The sequence below is a fragment of the Protopterus annectens genome, chromosome 1.part0 (genome assembly GCF_019279795.1).
Source record: "Protopterus annectens isolate FY-2018-M chromosome 1.part0, PAN1.0, whole genome shotgun sequence".
NCBI lineage: Eukaryota > Metazoa > Chordata > Ceratodontiformes > Protopteridae > Protopterus > Protopterus annectens.
Genome location: NC_056725.1, coordinates 178,129,392 through 178,151,523, shown reverse-complemented (window position 1 = coordinate 178,151,523; position 22,132 = coordinate 178,129,392).

The following is a 22,132-nucleotide window of genomic DNA, read 5'->3' as shown; positions in this document are numbered from 1 at the left end:
GAGCATAAATACTAAAAGGACCACAATCTGTAATTTGATACAGAAAAAAGAAAGGATGAGGAAAGTAATTCTCACAAATATTTAAGCACCAGTGGCATATAATCCTTATATTTCCTGTTTATTGGTAAGCACCAGCTAAAAAATCTTCCAATTATCAATATACAGTTTCATAATGGCAGGCTTTCTTGCATCCTTTAGTAGCTGCTGCATGTCCTCATGAAAGTGGTGCCTAAACAGTATCAAAACTGAATTATTCTGGTGGTTAGTCGAAGTGGTTTGAGATTGGGGTGTATAAAACTCCCCTTCAGATGAGACACTAAACAGAGGTCCCATCCACTTAAGTTGGTGGTAGCTCAGATGGATGTAAAAACACAATGGCACTCATCAAAAAGTGTAGGATGTGTTTTTCAATGCCATGGCATAATTTCCCCTGGTAACATAAATACCACTTTGGGTCTTCCCTGAAAATTGGTCACTAGCCTAGTGGGACTAACTTGGTCAAAGGCTAAATAGTCCTGTTTGAGTATATCCAGCCTTGAGGAAGCTTGTAATTGCCTTTGGTGAACTACTTAAAAAGGGAAAACCAATGCTGACTTGGGAGTCACCACAATGATTTTTCAACAGTCCTTCTGAATCACCAGAATTACCCTGGATATCCGTGTAAATGGTAGAAATTAGTAAAGGAATACCCTTGACCACTGGAATGAGAATGCATCTGTTTTCAAGACCTGCCTACAAATAGTCCTGTTGCACAATTTGTTTAGTTGTCGGTTTTGTAAAGATGCTAACATATGATCCCCACAACTGGATTAATTACAAGACCACCCCTCCATTCAGTTTACATTCATAAGGGTCTGTCCAAGTCCTGCCCAACTTGTCTGGGTCTACATTTTGCTCTGATAGAATGTAAGATGCTTGGAGGGATAACCTATGTTGAATAGCTACCTCCCAAGCCATCACAGTCAGGCAGCATAGAGGGTAAGACTTGGTGGGTCCCAGGGACCACAGATTATGAAAGTTTCTATGGCTCTGATCACACCCAATATCTCTTTGAAATTTATGTGCTTTTATCTGTCTGAAGAGTTCTACAGAAACTGCTCGCAAAGCAAAATTTGGGACAACTGTAGTAACAGAGGAACATGGGACAGGAGAAGAAAATGAGACCTGGTTTTGAGTCATTTGCCAACTCCAACAGTGAAGGTCTTTTTTGAAAAAGCTCAACATTGGAATCTGAATTTCCAGAGGTTGAGAATGTTTGGTCTTAGTATTTTAAAAGCCACTGAATTTTTCTTGTATATAACCTTGCAAGAGAAATAATAAGAATTATAGAAGGCGTGAGCCATAAGATCCAGATACATTCTCCTGCTGAAGTCTGACACTGATTTGAGAAGCTTAGAAAGGTTTCCAGATATAAAAAAACTACCTTTTCCAGAGTAAGAAACATTTACTGAGAAACGTCTAAAAGGCAGCCGAGAAACACAATCCTTAGAGTGAATGAGGATTTTTGAACATGTATCTGGAACCCCAGATTGGTAAGGATAAAAGACTGTTAAGAACTTTGCAAAGATAAGTAAGCTTTCTTAGCGAGAAAATATGTGAATTCCTTACAGTCTGCAATGAGCTGTCACTGAAGCCAGATACTTTGTAAGCAACCTTGGAGCTGTAGATAAACTGAAATGTAATGCAGAGAACTGATAATGTGCCCAGACACAGATAATCTGAGAAATGTATTGAAGCCTGTGACTATGGGGAATGTGATACGAATCCTTTAGATCAAATGTTACCATAAAGCTCGAGACAGGAACGAAAGGTAACAGATTCAAAGGTCAGCATTTTGAATTTTGACACTTTTATAACCAGTTTAAAAAAAAAAGGAAAGCTCTTTCAAACCAGAAGCATTCTGGAGTAGAAGTCTTTCCCCCTTTGATTTAAAGGCACTAGTTCTATGACTTCCAATGTTAGAAAATGTTAAAGAACTTGAGGAAAACTGTTTGATCTGAAGGGTAGAGAGGAGTTACCCTGAAAGGAGATATGTGCATCCAGTGCCAACTGTAACTGTCCTGAGTTGCCTTTATCACCAGAGTCTGATACAATCTGTTGCCAAAGGGAATAGTGACAGTTTCTGGGATAAATTTAGAGGTATAAAGGCAGGGAGGGGTATTGCTGGCATAGTCATTCTGAACAATTAGAACATCCTGTTTCTTGAAGTTGTTCTTGTCCTGGCATTTCTTTTTTGTTCCCCTTTGCCAAGAGGTGGCAGACATTGCTTATTTTGCCTATCAAATGGAAGCGAGGATTTGAGAAATATATAATGGGGGACATGAAAAATCTAGAAACTCCAGGATTAAATTTTCCTCTTTCATCAACTTGTTTGAGGACCTGAGTAGCAGAAGGACTAAGCAAAACCTCCTTATCTAAAACAGAATTTAAAATCTCAGACCTTCCTTCACCAACCAAACTTTTGATTATGTACCCAGACGGATCTACTTCAGTAGATCGAACATATTACAAGTTCGAACCACAAATGGCCGAGACCATGTGTTCGAACTTGTAATAGTTCGAACACTGAAGTAAAAAAAGAAAAAAGAAAAAAACAAAATTAAACAAATGTAGCAGGGGGTTTACTCCCCCATGTGGGGGGCTTCGCCCACCTCACCCCCTTACTTAAATATACCAACGCAGAGATCGCACTACATTGGGGAAAAAGGAAATCTTCCCATTCCACACTGTACAGCGATCTCCATTCAGTCAGATCGAACATTTACAAGTTCAAACATATGGTCTCGGCCATAAGAGGTTCGATCTACTGAAGGGGATCCACCCAGACATACCTTCTCAAAAGTATAGCAGTAGTGGTGGCCTAGATAGAGTACTGGCACAATCATTCATGCACTTCAAAGCATGTTTAGATAAAAGCTACCTTAAGTGTGGCACAGTACTCTCTCAAACTGTCTATACAAATAACAATAAACTCCCACAGATGAGCTGCTTGGTAGGTAAGAATTCTGTGTGCTAAAGTACAAGAGACAATTCTCTTACCAAAGTTGTCCAACACCTAACTTTCAGTATCCACAGGACAAGGCTGAGTATTGACAAAGTCTGTATCTAGTTGTCAAAGAGGTCAGTAAGGCAGATAGGGCAAATCTAAGATGATAAAAATTAAAGTCAAGTACTCACCATGAATATGCCCCTGCATTGTCCATTTTCATTCCTCAACTATTGGGTATCAGATCTGACCTTGGATACAACTCATGAGCTCCTCACTCTACCCACAATGTCCCAGTCAAGTAGTAATACCTCAGATCTAGTTTGCTTCCTTATAAGTCCTAAGAGTTCAGGAAGAAAAGAACAGCAGAGCTGGGGCTCAAACCTGAAGCAAAAGGTTCCACAAAATCCACAAGGTCACTCCAGAAGATGAAAGGAATGGGGAAAGAGGGTGAGAAGTTGAGGAAGAATTAAAATCACCAACATGGATCTTAGGTGGCCCTCATGGAAGGATATTCCAGAGAAACAAAGTCAGCTCTATGTCTGGAGGTCTAATCTAGTTTGTAAGGAGATGGGAGAACAACAGTCTAGGAGTCCTTGGAAAATGGATCTAGAGAAGGAATCATGCTAGTGTTTTGTAAAAGTATGTGCAGAGGACCAAATAACAGCTGCTACAATACTTACAGAATCCAACCATTTCCAAAAAGCCATAGATGAAGCCAATGCCCTGGTAGAGTGGACCTTGACCCTATCTGGAATAGTTAGGTTTATGTTTACATAAAATGGTATGTTTTGACATAGGTTTTCCCTTCTTATCTTCGCAAGAAATGAACAATTGATCTGAAAGATTTACTTCTGTCAAAATAGCACCAGAGTAATCTGTAGACATCCAAGGTATGGGTATCCTTTCTCCCTTATTTTTTGTTCAATAAAGAAAATGGGGAGATGGATAGTTCAGCTTAAAGTACACTCTGATACTAGTTTAGTCTTAAAAGGAGGATTAGTTCTCAAAGAGACCCTGTTTCTGTAGAAAGTGAGATAGGGCTCAGATACTCTTCTTGCAGAGGTCAGAGCAATCAGTAAAATGGTTTTCCATGCTAAGAACATTAAGTCAGTCAGGATAACTGGTTCAAATGTATTAAGTGTTAGATTCTCTAACACAATTAAGATCTCAAGGAGGGGTCAACACAGTTTACTTGGAGGCCTCTTCCACAAAACCCCTTTCAAACATATTTTAAGAGGAGACTACACTGAAAGATGATGATTCATGGACTGATATATTGAAATGGCTGATAAATGAACCTTGACAGAGGAAAAAGGCCATAAGATAGTAACTCACAAATGTCGTAAAATCAGAGAACAACTAGCTCTGAATGGGTGATGGTTATGTTGCTGGCACCAACTAGAAATCTTTTTCCATTTACTAATATCTGATTTTCAAGTAGAAAGCTTTCTTGCTCTCATTAGCACCTACTGCACATCATCAGTCAACAGATCCCTAAAAGGGCTTAACATCCTATGACTCAAGCAACTGAAGTTAATTGCTGTTAGGGTTTATCTAACACCCCTGTTCTTCTGTGAGGAAACTTGTGGTAATTGCCCCAGGCCATTTCCAAAAGAAGGGAGAAAGTACAGTTGTGTATACTTACCATAAATGTAGATGCTTGAGTGTATTCACTGTTGCAGTCCTGACTTGTGGGATTTCCTGCTGTAGAAGCCCTTGGCTGGCCTGACTACCAGAGTAAAAATCTCCCTCCTCCTAAGGCTGGCAGACATCCTACCCTGATGTCAGTATGCTTGCATATAAAGGGAGCCAGCCGTTTAGAAGCTAGGAGCCCCCAGGATGAACCATAAGCAAGGGTCAAAGGTAAAAAAAAAGGGCCCTGCAAGGTAGACACCTAGGGGGTCCTCTGTTTAGTGAAGAAGATGGAAGCAGACTACTACTGTTGACAAAGGGGTAAAGGAGGGAGGGAAAGAAAACTGCAACTGTGAATACACTCGAACATTTACATTTATGGTAAGTGTACACAACTGTACTATGTTCTTCGTGTTTCCCTTTTGCAGTCCTGACTTGTGGGATGATTCCCAAAGCTGACATAAGGGTGGAAGGTAGATTATGGAGAAGAGAGAATGCCCTGCAATATGGCAAAGACAAGTCCTGCTCTAGAAGTAGAGAAGATTTATAAGTAGTAGTGTTTGGTAAAGGTATGCACAGATGACCAGGTGGCAGCTTCCAAAATGTCTTTGGTAGGTACTCCTTTCAGGAAAGCAGAAGTGGTAGTAGTGGCCCTAGTAAAGTGGCTGTAACAAAAGGCATTGCAGTGAGAGATCCACTTGGAGATGGTCTGCTTGGAGACTGGTTTCCCTTCAGAGCCAATAGCCAAGGACACAGAGTTGGTCTGATTTTCTGAAAGATTTAGTTCTGTCAAGATAGTAGTGAAGCTGTCTGCGCACATCCAAGAAGTGAAGGGTTCTTTCCTCCACTCCCGAGTCTTGGGGAAGAAGGTGGGCAAGTCTATAACTTGATTCAGGGATGTGTCCATGACCACCTTGAGCATAAAGGATGGATTAAGTCCTGAGAGATACTCTGTCTGGGTGGAATATGAGAAATGGTTCCACTGCCATGACAGCTTGCAGGACAGTGACCCTCCTATCTGAGGTGATAGCCAGTAAAAAGGCAGTCTCTTCCAAGGTAAGAACTTAATTTAGCAGAAGCTGCTTGTTCAAAGCGGGGGTTGCATCAATTTTTCTAGAGCAAATTTGAGGTCACATGGAGGAGTGGGTTGTCTCCTGGGAGGTCTGATGTGAACCACTCCCCTAAGGAACTGCTTCATCAGGGGGTGGGAAAAGACAGGAGGAAGAGTAGGGATGTGGACTGAAATGGCAGAGGCATTAATTTTGTTGGAAGAAAAGTATAGGCTTCTGTCAACCAGGTTAGCCAGGTAATTTAAAATGGCATAGACATTAGCTGAACTAGGACTGAGGCCTTGCTGCTGACACCAAATGGAGAATCTTTTCTATTTGGCCGAGTAAGATTTTTCTAGTACTAGGCCATTTAGACTCTGACAATGTATTGAACTTGTTTGCTTACGGTATGCTCACATAAATATTTTGAGGAATTATCCAGGCTGAGAGTTTGAGTCTGTAGGTTGGAGTGCACAAAACTCCCCTTGTCCTGAGTCAGAAGGTCCACCCTCTGAGGTAACTGCCACAGATTTTTATTGGTTAAACTTAGTAGCAGAGGACACCAGTGCTCCCTGGGTCAGTCTGGGGCTATCAGAATGACCCTTGGGCCTTCTTCCCTAATTTTTAGGAGGACCTGTGTAAGAACAGGCAGGGGGGGGACACACAAAGGAACAGGTGGTGGCAAAGGAAGAAGAAAGCATATGTCCTCCAGGCTGTGGGCAGTTTGCTCCTGGAACAGAATGTTTTCAAGTGAGCATTTGCATTGCTGGCAAACAGGTCTGTGGGGATTCCCATTTATGGACTATGCTGAGAAATGTTTTGCAGATGCAGCTGCCACTCATCATTGCTTTGAGCCATCAAGTTCCTGCTGAGATGATCTGCTAGAGTGTTTTGAGTCCCTGGGTGGTATTGTGCCATGAAGTGCAACTCCAGTGTGTGAGCTGTCTCCTAGACCTGCATCGTCAGTCGACAAAAAGGTTAAGAGTGGGTGCCTCCTTGTTTGTATGTGTACCACACTACTGTGGCGTTGTCTATTTTGACAAGCAGGACGCATGGTTTCCACTGATCTTTGAAAGCTACTAGGCCCTTTTCAACCATCAGTTCTTTCCAGTTTATGTGCTTGTGTATGAACTGATTTTCCCATCTGCCCTGGGATTGAAGGTGTTAGAAATGAGCCCTCTAGGCTGTCTCTGAAGAATCTGTGGTTTAAAGTTTGGCCCTGAGGGATGAAACTGAAGGGGAGACCCTCCTTCTGGGCACATGCCTGTGTCCACCATGCACATTCCTCCTTGAGGCAAGGAATCAGCTGAATTTGTGTCTCCAAGGACTGAGTGTGCTGGCACCACAGATTCTTGAGGTATCACTGGAGCTTCCTCATGTGTGGCCAGGTCAGAGGGATCATAAGGATACAAGATGCCATGTAGCCCAAAGCTCTGAGGAATTCCCCGGCTGAGAGGTATTGTTCTCTGCATAATGCTTCAGAAGTATTGAGTCAAGGAGGAGACTTTTTCTGGAGGGAGGAAGGCCTTTTGAAGGAGGAATCCAGAACTGCCCCCAGGAAAACTATCCTAGTAGATGGGTCTGTGTTGGATTTATGAAGATTTTATGGTGAAACCTAAGAAAGTGAGCAGGTACTGAGTGAAGGACAGATACTTGAGCTTTGACCGACTTATGGCTTGAATGAGGCAGTCATCCAGATAGGGGTAAATCTAGATGCCTCTCACTCTGCAAAAGGCAACCACAGGAGCTAAACACTTTGTAAAGACCCTGGGAGCAGTACACAAGCCAAAGGACAGTGCAGAGAATTGAAAGTGACTGGTACCTGCTCTGAAACAAAGAAAACTTCTGGAAGATTCCTCTGTAGGAATACGTAAGCAAGCATCTTGTAGGTCTAAGGTGACCATCAAATGCCTGAGGGGCTATCATGGGAAGAAGTTTTTAAAGAGAGATTTTGAATTTTAGTACCAGCAGGGTCTGATTGAGGGTAGACAGGTCTAGAATAGGGTGCTAAGAGCCCTCCTTTCTGGAACCCAGAAATAGCCTGGAATAGAGCCCTTTCCCTATTTACTGATCTGGTCCTGGTTCCGATGAACCCCATGAGCATTAGGTTGTGAATCTGAGAAAGGCCCTCTGCTCTTTGATTTTGTGGAACATCCGGCTAACCTGCGTATCTTAATGGCGCTTTGAAAGTGAGCTTGTAACTTTCTGAAATAACTTTCAGAACCCACTTGTCGGAAGTAATGAGGGACCAGTTTTCTCTGAACAGGGATTGCCTTCCTCCTAATCTTTCTCCTGTCTTTTCTGGAGAGAGTTGATGGGAAAGGAAGAGTCATTGCTGCTCTCTGCCAAGACCCTGTGGCCTAGAACTTCCCTGCCTGGGGGTTACTGAGGACCACTGCCTGGGCCTTCATAACTGATGCTGCTTTTCAGGCCTTTTCCTTTGAGGCTTCCTCTAGCTGCTTTTTGATTGAGAGGGAAAGGGCCAGTGTTTATAGTAGGAAAATTCCTGCTAAAACTAGAAGGCTGAACTTGAAGGAAGTCCTTCACAGTTTGTATAGATTTTGCTTTAACTTCCACCTTTTTTAGCACAGCCTTAGCCTTTGGCTCAAAAAGGAAGTCCTTATCCAGGGATGCATCTAGAAGTTTGGATTTGACATGGTCTGGTACAGTCTGTTCCCTAAGCCAAGCATTCTAATGACCGAACCAAATACAACAGCTAGGCTAGAGGCGTCCGTAGCATCATAGCCACAGTGTAATGAGTGTCTAGCCAACTGGGAGCTGGAATAGAAATGGTCCAAACAATTCTTTACAAATGTTCTTGTCCTCCAGGGTGGATATCTTTTGCTTCATTTTATCTAAACTACTTTGTTGGTATTTAACCACATGAAAGAGGCAGTTAAGAGCACTCATGGTTGAGGTAGTGGAAGTGCAGATTTTTTTTTTCCAAACCTATCAAGGGCACTGCTTTCTTTGTCAGTAGGTAAAGGGTTCATTGAAGAGCTGGCTCTTGCTCCCTTGGGACCTGGAGTGACATTCTCTGGTTCAGCAGAGGGACTTTTGAAAAAGTATTTGTTAAGTCCTGCACCCTGTAAAACCTGTCTAGTTTTCGAGGGGCTGGATGTAGAGAATCTGGATTCAGAGAAGAGTCTATAAAAACATCCTCTACCACCTCCAACACAGGAGGAATAGCCAAAGGTTTGTGTTCTGGGAGGTCAAGGCACTCCCTAACCCTCTTTTTAGACTGTGGGTATTCCTGCGCCTCCCATTGGAAATGTTCCCTCAAGGCATGGAGAATTTCCCCAAAATTTATGTCTTCAGGAGTTGAAGCTGAAGACAGATTCTCCTAAGAATCTGAATCTTCAAAAGTAAGGAAGGGTCCCCCTCCACCAAGACAGACTCCTCCTGGTTAGAATCCTCATCTGAATCAGAAGGTTCAGAGATAACTTCAGGTAAGGATCCCTCTTCCTCTTCCCTGGGGAAGACTCCAGTGGGGGTTACCTAGCCCTGACTAAGGAAACAAGGTCCTCAGCTATCCTGGCCAGGTCATGCTATCCTGTGTGAACGTCAGTAGGCCTAGGCATAGGACTTGAGATAGAACCCTTAAAGGTCGCTTTGGCCTTGGGCCTAGATATGTCTTCAAATTGATGCCAGTCTCTTTGTACAGCAGAAAAGATGCAGGTTGATGCCTTGAAGGAATGTCGCTGGTACAAGATTGCTCATTGGAAGCAGAGGTCAAGGAGAATCAGGAACTCAGCTCTCTTCTGAATCTGAATCAAAAAGCTGAGGAGAAAACCCTTAATCTGTTACTTCATCTTCCTCTTCAGATTTGAAATTTTGAATTTTATCAGGAAAAGAGGCATTTATGAGTAGGCTCAATAGCCTGAATTAAACCCTGAACCAGGCTCAGTATATACCTGTCTAAGGAAATGTGAGGAGGAATAAGCATACAGTTAAGGTTTCTGTTTCTTTTTGACAGTAAAAATTAGGTCAACCATGTTACTTACAACAGCAGCAGCAGCTTCCCCAAGGATGGGCACTGCATTCTGACAACAGTGAAGTCTTCCTTGTTCCCTCTCCCAGTACTGACAACAGTGGCTTTCCCTTGCACACTGAGAGAACCCCCAACAGCCAGAGAGGACATGGTGGGATGTGGCAATCTCCCAGTCCATAGTGGCTGTAGGTGCTATACCAGAGGGATCTCGGTTAAAAGATGAGTAGTCCGAGTTACAACAAATGGCCACAGCAGTATCACTCACCTGCTGCCGAGGCAAACTGCTAGCCTGCTGCGATGGTAAAGGCTGTTTGCTTAACTTTTTCTTTTAGTGGCCAGAAGGACTGCCTGAGGGACTGGTAGTTTGTTCCATGGTCAAGCTGAAAATGGTGTCTTTCCCTGGGAAGACAAACAGCAAATGCTAGTAAAAATTACAAAAAGTCAAATAGTAAAAAGTACTTTAACTCATTCCCTCCAATAGAGCTCTTGAATTTGAACTCCAACTTCCAGTGGGCATTTCCTAAGCCTTTTTTTTTAAAAACAATGTTAATTGCCACACATTTCAAACAAAATGTTTATATCTCTAGAAAGAATAGTTGTGTAAAATCTTACTATAACCATAGATGTCCTTTTCTTCCATGTTGCAGTATTCATAACCTTTGGGTTGGCCTCTGCCTAGCGACCTGAACATCCAGCCAGTATAGAAAAGCTTTAGTCACTGCAAGATACGTGGGATGTCTGACATTGGCTATAGGGTATGTAGGCCATAAAAGTGATGGCTGCACAAACCTTCCTCAGAACTGAATGCCCCAGTCCCAGGATAACTGCACAAGTCCTGAATCATCCAGCAAAGCTTTTCTCTTTTCCAGGGGGGTAAGAGGGTAATATAGAATACTGCAACATGGAAGAGGACGACATCTGTGGTTATGGTAAGATTTTACACAACTATTCTATGTACTTCTATTCTCATGTTCCAGTATTCATAACATTTGGATGAGTGCCATAGCACAATGGGAAGAAGAGGGTGGTTTGGAACTATTTTCCAAAAATCCATGCAGGATTGCCCTAGCAAAACCTGCTCTCTGACTCTGGAGATGTGGTCCAGTTTGTAGTGCTTGGTGACGGTATGGACAGATGTCCAGGTAGATGCTTGTAGAACATAAGCAGTGTCCATCCCCTTGAAAAATGCTCTAGAGGAGGCCATGGCCCTAGTGGAATGGGCTTTTATGTTAGAGTCCAGGTGTTTGCCATGGTAGGTATAACAAAAGGAGATGGTTTTGGAAATCCATGTAGAAAGAGTGATTTGTCACAGCTTTTCCCAGAGATCTGGGATGAAAGGAGATCATGCTCTGATCTCCTAAGGGATAAATGTAACAGAATGTGTAACACTGACAAGAAGTTTTTTGATGAAGCTCAAATTTTGACAAAGTTATTTTTAGAGAGGGGTTATCCTTCACCATTAATAGAAGAAATGTACCATGAAGTACTTCAGAAAAGAATTGATCTGTACAGTCCCTTGTTAGGTACAGGAATAGAACCAGTTTCCAAATCAAACTTGTTACCTGATGTTAAAAATAATACCCCCACTTCCCAAACCGTTTTTAGCTGCACTTTCAACAATGACACTAACAAAATAAAGAACTCAGTTAACAAACACTGGTCTATCTTAACCACAAATGAAGATACAAGGAAGTGGATACCTGAAAGACCTATATTTGTCAATGCAAGAAATACTAACTTGAAAAATATGTTTGAGAGACACTTACCACCACAATCTGTGAACAAAGGTGGTACAACTGGTACTTACAAGTGTAACTGTTGTAAACAATGTCCATACATTATGGACACTAATGTTTATTATATTAAGTCTAGGAAATTCACTTTAAAATCAACAGGATATTGTAATTGTGGCTCCAAGGGTATTATTTATTTAGGGGTTTGCCAAGAATGTGAGAGTTTTTATGTAGGTAAATCAGAGAGAACATTACGTAAAAGGATTTACGAACATCTTTATGATATCCGCAAAAAGAAAGAGACAAACGCATTTTTTAAACATCTCACTAGTTGCCCCAAGATGACATTAAAATTTTTGGTCATTGAACAAGTTCCCCTAAACCCTAGAGGAGGAGACTGGGAAACTTCTATAGAATTCAAGGAGTTGAATTGGCAGCTAAGATTGAATGCATCTAAGCCCCTGGGTTTAAATGAAGCCATTAGTATTACCAGTCTCCTCAAATTAAGAAGGGCAAAGTTATAAATAGGATTATGTATTAAGAATTTCAACATATAACTAGTGCACATTAACTTGGCAATGATCTAAACATTAAAAACAACTGATACTATTTAACAGGTTTAAAAAGAACCTGTAAGTATCTTGTTAGGTTGGTTTTCATTGTGACAATATCTTGTTATTTTTAAGTGGTATGATTAAATTATGGTGAAGCAGTGAATTTTTAGCTTTGGCCCTTCATTGCTAATTGGTTAAGTCACTTTGTTGCACAAGATTATTTTAAACGGTGTCCATTCAGATGATGTTTACTGTTCACTCATACCATTTAATGTATATGTACTTTTTCACTTACAACATAGAAAGTATTTTTAATTGTTAAACATATATTTTTAATTATTTAATGTCCATATATTTTAGCATATTTGAAAGTTTTTTACATTCAATTGTACATACAATTCATTTACTTATTTAATAAGTTAACAATTTATAATATTTATTATTAACTATTATTACACAATATGTACATCAAGTACAATAATAATTAATTTCAAATTCATATATATTTTTATTATATTTCGGTTATGTACTACTATGAACCATTTTGCAGTCCTGTAAGTGTATTGAATTACTCCATTCAATGAAGTGAAAATAACGGAAACGCATAAAACATTCTGCAATTTGTAGGATTTGGTGATGCAATGTAATACGTACTTAACATTGCTCTTTTATACACCTCGGCACTTTAATATTCATATATTTTTATTCAATTCAATTGTACATATAATTCATTTATTTATTTAACAAGTTAACAATTTATAATATTTATTATCAATTATTATTACACAATATTTACATTAAGTACATTAACAATTAATTTCATATTCACATATATTTTTATTATATTTCGGTTATGTACTACCATGAATCATTTTGTAGTCCTGTAAATGTATTGGAATACACTTTTTTCAATGAAGTGAAAATAACGGAAATGCACAAAACACTCTGCAATCTGTAGGATTTGGTGATGCAATGTAACACGTACTTAACATTGCTCTTGTAAGCATCTCGGCACTTTAATATTTATATATTTTTATTGTTTTATTCAACACGTTGCATCAATCCTCAGTAGTTATTTTTACAAAGTAAATGTTTAACATTCATGGAAACTGCGATGCACGTAATACTCAAATAACTTTTTCATGCATTTAATTTAACATTAAGAATTTTTGAATGCAGAACTCATTGGTTTGTTTTAGACTTTAGAATACAATTTTAACAACTGAACAACAAAAAACGCAACACATTTTAATACATGGTTTTGTTGTTTTATTCTTCGAAGAAATTCTACTGCACGCGCTAATTCCGTGCACTGAAAAACATTTGTAATTGGATGTTGCTTTAAATAAGATTTGCAAAATGTAGTATATTCCACTTGAATTGTTTTAATCCAATTTCTTTAATTACTTTAATTGTATAATTGATACTGATGCTTGCTTATAAGCATACAGCCTGTCACTGGTGGTTCATCTTGAAAAAGCCCGTCACAGCTACGGGTGAAAGCGCTTGATTTACTTTGGTTTCTACTTGGATTTGGATTACTTGGATTTATATTGTGTTTCCAACTTGTATGTCTGTTCGTGCAACTTTTACTGCTGTGGTAACGTAATAAAAGAATTTGTTCTTTAACTGAGACGAATTTGTTCCAGTCAAGAAGAGTTTATTGGACTTCAGTGCTTCTGCATATTTTTCCTTGCTGTTTGGGACTTAGTTCGTGTTTATTTATGTTCCAGTATTCATAACATTTGGATGAGTGCCATAGCACAATGGGAAGAAGAGGGTGGTTTTTGGAACTATTTTCCAAAAATCCATGCAGGATTGCCCTAGCAAAACCTGCTCTCTGACTCTGGAGATGTGGTCCAGTTTGTAGTGCTTGGTGACGGTATGGACAGATGTCCAGGTAGATGCTTGTAGAACATAAGCAGTGTCCATCCCCTTGAAAAATGCTCTAGAGGAGGCCATGGCCCTAATGGAATGGGCTTTTATGTTAGAGTCCAGGTGTTTGCCATGGTAGGTATAACAAAAGGAGATGGTTTTGGAAATCCATGTAGAAAGAGTGATTGTCACAGCTTTTCCCAGAGATCTGGGATGAAAGGAGATCATGCTCTGATCTCCTAAGGGATAAAAGAGGGGAGGTGGATACATTGGTTCAGGGACAACTCATTGACCACCTTAGGCATAAAGGACAGGTTAGTCCGTAGGGTTACCCTGTCCTTGTGGAAGATTAAAAAGGGTGGGGTGACCATGAAGACCTGGAGCTCCGACTCTCTTTTGGCTGATGTCAGGTCCACCGAAAGCACTGTTTTCCAAGTGCAATAGTTTAGAGAGGCTGTAGCTGCTGGCTCAAACAGGGAAACAGTGAGCTTCTCTAACACACAGTTCAGGTCTCAAGGTGGAGGAAAGTACAGTTTTGTACCTACCGTAAATGTAGATGTTCGAGTGCTAATACAGCTGCAGTAATCACAGATGGGTTTTCAGCCGTCAGGCGGTCCCTCGGTCGGCCGAATTCCAAAGTCTTGGTCCGGCGTCGGTTGTTGTCGCTTACTCTTCTGACGTCAGGAAGGCCAGAGTATATAAGACACAGCCGACGCCATGTTCTTCAGTCTTTCTTGCCCCAGATGTCAGGTGCCCCCAAAAGGAAGGCAATACATAAATAAAGCTAATCCACAAATGCAAGCAAATAAAACATAGCAGGATAACCCAGTCAGGAGGTATGAAGAGGTTTTCAGGCCCCATGGCCTTACCAAGAGGGGAAGGAGGGAGGGAAACCTGTACTGCAGCTGTATTAGCACTCGAACATCTACATTTATGGTAGGTACAAAACTGTACTATGTTCATCGTGCATACAGCTGCAGTAATCACAGATGGGTAGAGTCCCAAAGCTATGCATAGGGTGGTAGGTACGATGAGGAACTGGGTTGAGCCAGAATGCCCTGCAAAACAGCAGTGGCAAAGCCTGCTCTTGTTCTGGAATATAAGGGCAGATGGTAGTGTTTTGTGAAGGTATGTACATAATTCCAAGTGGCTGCCTCCAAGATATCCTTAGTAGGCACACCTCTGAGGAAGGCTGTAGAGGTGGCTGTGGCCCTGGTGGAGTGAGATCTGATACCAGTAGGGACAGGTTTCCCATGATAGGAGTAACAAAAACGTATGCAGTGGCCAATCCATTTGGAAATGGTCTGTTTGGTAACTGGTTTCCCTGGAGCCCCTACGGCATAGGACACAAAAAGTTGGTCTGATTTCCTGAAGGACTTTGTTCTGTCCAAATAGTAACGTAGCTGCCTATGGATGTCTAAAGAGTGAAGCAGCCTTTCCCCTTTGTTTTGAGGGTTAGGATAAAAGGTAGGAAGGTGTATGGCTTGGTTTAAGGCTACCCTAGATACCACTTTAGGCATAAAAGATGGGTTGGTACGAAGGGAAACCCTGTCCTGATGGAAGATGAGGAAGGGCTGCACCGCCATGAGGGCCTGTAGTTCAGAAACCCTACGAGCTGAAGTGATGGCCAGAAGGAAAGCTGTTTTCCAGGATAAATATTGTAGATCTGTTGAAGCAGCAGGTTCAAAGGGAGGCAATGTTAATTTTTCTAGTATGTAATTAAGGTCCCAGGCAGGTATTGGTTGTTTCCTTGGAGGTCTTATATTCTTAGCCCCTCTGAGGAACTGCCGTAAGAGTGGATGTGAGAATAAAGGAGGATCCGTGTTGAATTCTGCAGAAATGGCTGAGGCGTGTATTTTAATTGAAGAAAATGAAAGTCCACTGCTCAGTAGTTCAGCTAGGTACTGTAAAACCTGAGGCAAGTTCAATTTTCTAGGGTCCTGCCCTCTTTTCTCATTCCAACAGCAAAACCGCTTCCATTTTGTGGAGTAAGCTTTTCTAGTAGATGGTCTTCTGGCCTCCAAAATGACATCCTGCACCTCCTTGGAGAGTAGAGTTTGATGTGGTGTTAAGGAATTTTCCATGCAGCGAGGATGAGTGTTTTCAGCTGGCTGTGAAGGGTTTTGTAGTTGTTCTGCATCAGCAGAAGAGGTATTAGAGGCAGGGACCAGGGAGGAGTATGTGTTAGGCTCCTCAGGAGTGGATACCAGTGTTGCCTTGGCCAGTCTGGAGCAATCAGTATCATCCTCGGTTTGTCTGTTCTTGCTTTCAAAAGCACCTTGGGCAGAAGAGGCAGAGGTGGAAATGCATAAACTGTCCATGTTGTCCAACTGAATGAAAGGGCGTCCACTTTCCAGGCCTTTGGATGGAAGGTCCTTGAACAAAACCTTTTCAATTGATGGTTTCTGTGGGAGGCAAAAAGATCTATATCTGGCCTCCCCCACGCTTGGACTATCTCCGTAAACACCTGTGGATGTAGCTTCCATTCGTGTGGATCTGTCATATTTCTGCTCAGAGTGTCTGCCAGTGTGTTTTCCGTCCCTGGCAAGTACTGTGCTTGGAGTTCGATTTGTCTTTCCAGAGCCAAGTTCCAAAGAGTCATGGCTAGTCTGCACAAGGGGTATGAGTGAGTTCCTCCTTGTTTGTTTATGTACCACATTACTGTGGTGTTGTCTGTTCTTATGAGCAATTGTCCTGGATGCAGGAAGTCCTTGAAAGCTGTAATTGCATTTATTACTGCCAGCATTTCTTTTTGATTGATGTGAAGGTGCTTTTCCTTTTGGGACCATCTGCCCTGAATGCACCTGTCCTTCATGTGCGCCCCCCAGGCGTAATCTGAGGCGTCTGTGGTTATGACTTGTTTTGCTTGAGGCTTGCAGAATGGGAGGCCTGTGTTTACTTGACATGCTTGTGCCCACCATAGGAATTCCTTTTGTAGACAGGGAATTATTGGAATAATTGCTTCCAAGCTGTGACTGTGTTGAGACCATAGATTTTTAGGTACCATTGAAGTTTCCTCATATGCAGCTTTGCACACGGGATTAGAAGAATGCAAGATGCCATGAATCCCAGAGCCTGCAGGATTTTCCTTGCAGTAAGCCTGGTACTTTTTGCTAGTATTTTGAAGTACTGAGATAATTGCCCTTGTTTTTCTGGCGTAAGGTATGCCATCTGGGTGTTTGTGTCCAAGCTGGCACCCAGGAAGGTTATTTTCTGAGAAGGTGTTAGCTTTGATTTCTCCTTGTTGATGGTGTATCCCAGAGAAAGCAGTAACCGTGTCACATATGCCAGATGTTCCAGTAGTATATGTTTGCTGTCCGCTTGGATCAGGCAGTCGTCCAGATAAGGGTAAATTTGTATCCCTTGAAGTCTGCAGTAGGCAATCACTGATGCCAGGCACTTGGTGAATACTCTGGGCGCAGTAGATAAGCCAAAGGGCAATGCAGAGAATTGATAGTGGATTGAACCTGCAAGAAATCTGAGGTATCTTCTGCAGCTTTGTCTGATTGGGACATGCAGGTATGCCTCCTTGAGGTCCAATGTTACCAGCCAAAACTCCTTGCCCAGCATGGGAAGAAGTTGCTGTAATGTGAGCATCTTGAAATTTGGTACGAGTAGAAATGTGTTTAGGATGGATAAGTCCTGAATGGGTCTCCAGTCGGTTCCTTTTCTTGGTACCAGGAAAAGTCTTGAATAAAAACCTTGACCTTGTTGGTGCGTAGGTACCTTTTGTATAGCCCTCATGTTTAGGAGCTTTGAAATTTGCAATTGTGCCTCTACCCTTTGATTTTGTGGTAGGTTTGGCATGCCTCTCATTTTTGGAAGAGTGTGAAATTGAAATTTGTAGCCTCTGTTTATAATGTCCAGTATCCATTTGTCTGTTGTGACAATATGCCAATTGCTTGCAAATAATGCTAGTTTCCCTCCCAAAGGTGCTGCCAGTTGAGACTTGCTTGGCATGGAAATGAGGGAGTCATTGAGTTTGCTTCCTGTATTGTTGTGCACTGTCTTCACCACCTCTTGGTGCTGGAGATTGCCATTGTCTGCCTCTATATGACCCTTGTGATTGCCCTCTGCCCCTTCCGCGTCTGTATCTGCCTCTTTGGGGCTTGTCAGTGGCTGGAAAGGACCAGTTTTTTGATGGCCAATTCCTGCTAAATCGTGGTGGCTGGACCTGTAAGAAAGCTTTGACAGTTTGCATAGATTTGGCTTTCTCTTCCATTTTTCGCAATATATCCTCAGCATTAGTACCAAAAAGAACATCCTTTTGTAAAGGTGCATCAAGAAGTTTTGCTTTCACATGATCAGGCAGATTTTGTTCCCTAAGCCAGGCATGTCTGCGAATGACTGATCCTGTAGCAGCCGCTCTACTGGAGGCCTCTAGGGCATCATAACCACATTGTAAAGTGTGTTTACCCACTTGTTCTGCACTATGCATCATATCGTGTAACTCTTTTAAATCTGGTTGTTCAGGTTGAGACATTTTGTTTTTTTAATTGTGATAACAGGAACTGTTGATATTTAATCATATGAAACTGGCAGTTTAAGGCCCTCATGGCTAGGGTGGCTGAGGTATAAACCTTCTTACCCCACCTTTCTAGAGATCTAGATTTCCTTTCTGCAGGAAGTGGATTCTTGGCAGTGGAGGCCTTAATTCCCTTAGGGCCTTGTGAAATGGTTTCAGGGTCAGCATTATGGCCTTTGTAGAGAAACTGGTGAGGACTGGGTACTCTGTAATATCTATCAGGGTTAACTGGTGCAGGAGGCAGTGAATCAGGATTAAAACAAGCCTCCGAATAAACAACATCCAGTACCTCCAAAACAGGGGGAATAGCCAGAGGTCTGTGCTGAGGTAACCAAAGAAATTCCCTAAGTCTTTTCTTGGAGTCTGAAAAGACTTGGCCTTCCCAATGGAAGTGTTCCCTAGCATCAGAATGCTCTGATAAAATGGATCCCTGATCAGAAGAGGGGGATTCTTCCTCCACTCTGGGTCTCTTGTCAGGAGGGGGCTGAGAACCTCTGATAAGAGTAATTAGATCCTCAGCCATTTTAAGCATCTGTTTCTTAGGCATGGGTCCAGGAGATGGGCCTTGTGCAGCAGGCCTAGTGTGTTGCCTGGCTGCTTTGGATTTAGTAAAGGCCTTAATAGAAAAAGAGGATGAAGGTCTAAATACACCATGGGTGGATGTAGATCTGTCCACATTAGTAGGCTCGACATAAGCTGGGGCTTCGGTTGTAGTCTGGGAAAGGGCCGATGACCCAGCGGTCTCGGGTACAGAAGACACCGCCGAAGGAGTGTCGTCGGTAGTCAGGGACTGCAAAGGCGTCTCACTGAGAACCGGACCACGTGGAGCCTGTTTCGGCGTGGTGTCAGTGGAGACTGCGGGCCTCGCATGTCGGTCCTTTTCCTTGCGTTTTTTGGATAAAACGGTAGTCGGAGTGTCCGACGACATTTTATAGTCAAAAGCTTTACCAAAAAAGTGTTGGGCGAACTCCGCCCGGCGCTTGATAGTGCGTTTATTGTAGGTAGCGCATAAGCGACAGCCCGAGACGTCGTGGTCTGGGCCCAAACAAGGTATGCAAAGGGAATGGAAATCCTTATGCGGTATTTGCTTCCCACAAGAAATACAATTATTAACTTTTTCTGACATCGGTCTGAGGCAAGAAAAGATTCCCAACGGGTACTTAGCTTTAATGAAGACTTCGGTTCCAAATATTTTCGTAATTCAGGAGCTGGCCGACCGGCACTTGCGAACTGCTTCTGCTTCGGGCACCACACGGCAAAAAAGACTGGAGAACATGGCGTCGGCTGTGTCTTATATACTCTGGCCTTCCTGACGTCAGAAGAGTAAGCGACAACAACCGACGCCGGACCAAGACTTTGGAATTCGGCCGACCGAGGGACCGCCTGACGGCTGAAAACCCATCTGTGATTACTGCAGCTGTATGCACGATGAACATCTGTCCACCTGGTGGGCCTGAGATGAAGAACTCCTTTCAGGAATAATTGCACTTGAAGTTTGGAAGCAAGAGGAGGGTCAAGAGTCTGACAAGCAGAAATAGCAAGGTGAGTCTTAATAGAGGAATATGCCAACAATGCCTGCAACAATTCACACAGATAAGACAGTACTAAGGGAACCTCTCCTTAAAATGTGTCTAGCTGTCTTTTTAGACACCAAATGGAGAACCTTTTCCATTTGGACAGATGGGATCTCCTAGTATTGGGATTCCTAGCCTCCTGCAGGACATTTAGCATGTCCTCAGGGAAGAGGTGTCTGAAAGGGATCAAAACTCTTATCACCCACAGGGTTAGGTTCAGAGATTCTAAGTGGGGATGGATTAGGGATCCCTTGTCCTGTGTGTGTCCACTCTGTAAGGTAACTTGTGATGACTGCTCCTAGCTAAATGCAGAAGGAGGTGGAACCAGTGCTGTCTTGGCCAAAAGGGAGTCACCAACAACATTTTTGGTTTGTCCTGCAAAATTTTCATTAGGACTTTTTGTAAGAGTGGGAAGGGGGGAATGTGTACAGAAACATCCCCTACCATGAGACAGAGCCGTTGCCCTCTTTTGGGAGCTAGGTGCCCTGGTACAAAACTGTGGAAGTTGTTCAGATAGGAGGCAAACAAATCTATTTGTGGCATACCCCATATGTGGACTACATCCAGAAACACTTCCTTGTGTAGCATCCATTCATGGGATTGTGACATGGACCTGCTCAAGATGTCTGCCTGAGTGTTCTGAGCGGAGTGGATAAAAACAGCCTGCAGAGTGACACCGTGCTGTACTGCCAATTCACAAGCCTAGAGTGCAAAAGTCTGCATAGCAAGTATGATCTTGTCCCTCCTGTGTGTTCAGATACCAGAGAACAGTGGTGATGTCCGTGAAAGTAGTTTTGTACCTACCATAAATGTAGATGTTAGAGTGTTCACACTGCTGCAGTCATCACACTTGGGTTATCCTGCACTCAGGCGGTCCTGTAGTCGGCCAGAGTTCCAAAGTCTTGGTCCGGCGTCGGTTGCTGTCGCTTCTTCCCTGACGTCAGTGCGCCAGGGGTATATAATATGCACCCGATGCCATTTTCTTCAGTTTTTCTTGCCCCAGATGTCAGGTGCCCCCAAGTGGGTAGGCAATACATATTGCTAATCAGAAATAAACATATAAAATAAAAACAATACCTTCAGTTATCAGCAAATACACCCCAAAGGTTGTATAGGATAGAAGGGTACAGATAAGTCCAGCTAGTTCAGAAGGGATGGAGGGAGGGTAACTTGGACTGCAGCAGTATGAACACTCGAACATCTACATTTATGGTAGGTACAAAAAGTACAGTTGTGTACACCTACCATAAATGTAGATGTTCGAGTGTCTTCACTGTTGCAGTCATGACTGTAGGGTTCTCCCCTGCCGGCAGGCAGCCCTCGGTCGGCCAGAATCCCAAAGTCTGGGTCCGGCGTCGGCTGTTCAACCATGCTCCCTGACATCAGAGTGCCAGGAGTACAAAGCTGACAGTCGACGCCATCTTCTCCAGTTTTTCTTGCCCCAGATGTCAGGAGTCCCAAAATAAAAAAGGTCCCATAACCTTTGCAAATACACCTCAGAAGGATGGAGAAAAAACAAAATACACAAAAGTAAAAATAAGAGGGGACAGGAGGGAGGAAAACCCAGACTGCAACAGTGAAGACACTCGAACATCTACATTTATGGTAGGTGTACACAACTGTACTATGTTCATCGTGTTTCACTGTTGCAGTCATGACTGTAGGGTAGAATCCCAAAGCTGAAAGAAAGGGAGGTGGTCATAAAGAGGAAGGGGTGCCTAAAAGGCCCTGCAAGACTGCAGAGGCAAAGCCTGCCCTAGACTTAGAGTAGAGAGGTAGATTGTAGTGCTTAGAAAATGTATGCACTGAACTCCAAGTTGCAGCTTCCAAAATGTCCTTGGTAAGAACTCCCCTGAGGAAGGCCGCAGAAGTGGCAGCAGCCCTGGTGGAATGAGTCCGTATACACCCTGGGATTTGCTTTCCATGGTGAGAACAACAAAATCTAATTCCATGAGCAATCCATTTAGAAATGGTCTGTTTTGAAATGGCTTTACCTTGGGAACTTGAAGCATAAGAAACAAACAATTGATCTGATTTTCTGATGTCCTTGGTTCTGTTCAGGTAAAAACGTAGCTGTCTGTGTACATCCAAGGAATGTAAGATCCTTTCCCCTTTATTTTGAGGAGTGGGGAAAAAGGTTGGCAAGTGTATAATTTGATTTAAAGCCACCTTGGAAACCACCTTAGGCATGAAGGTAGGTTTAGTCCTCA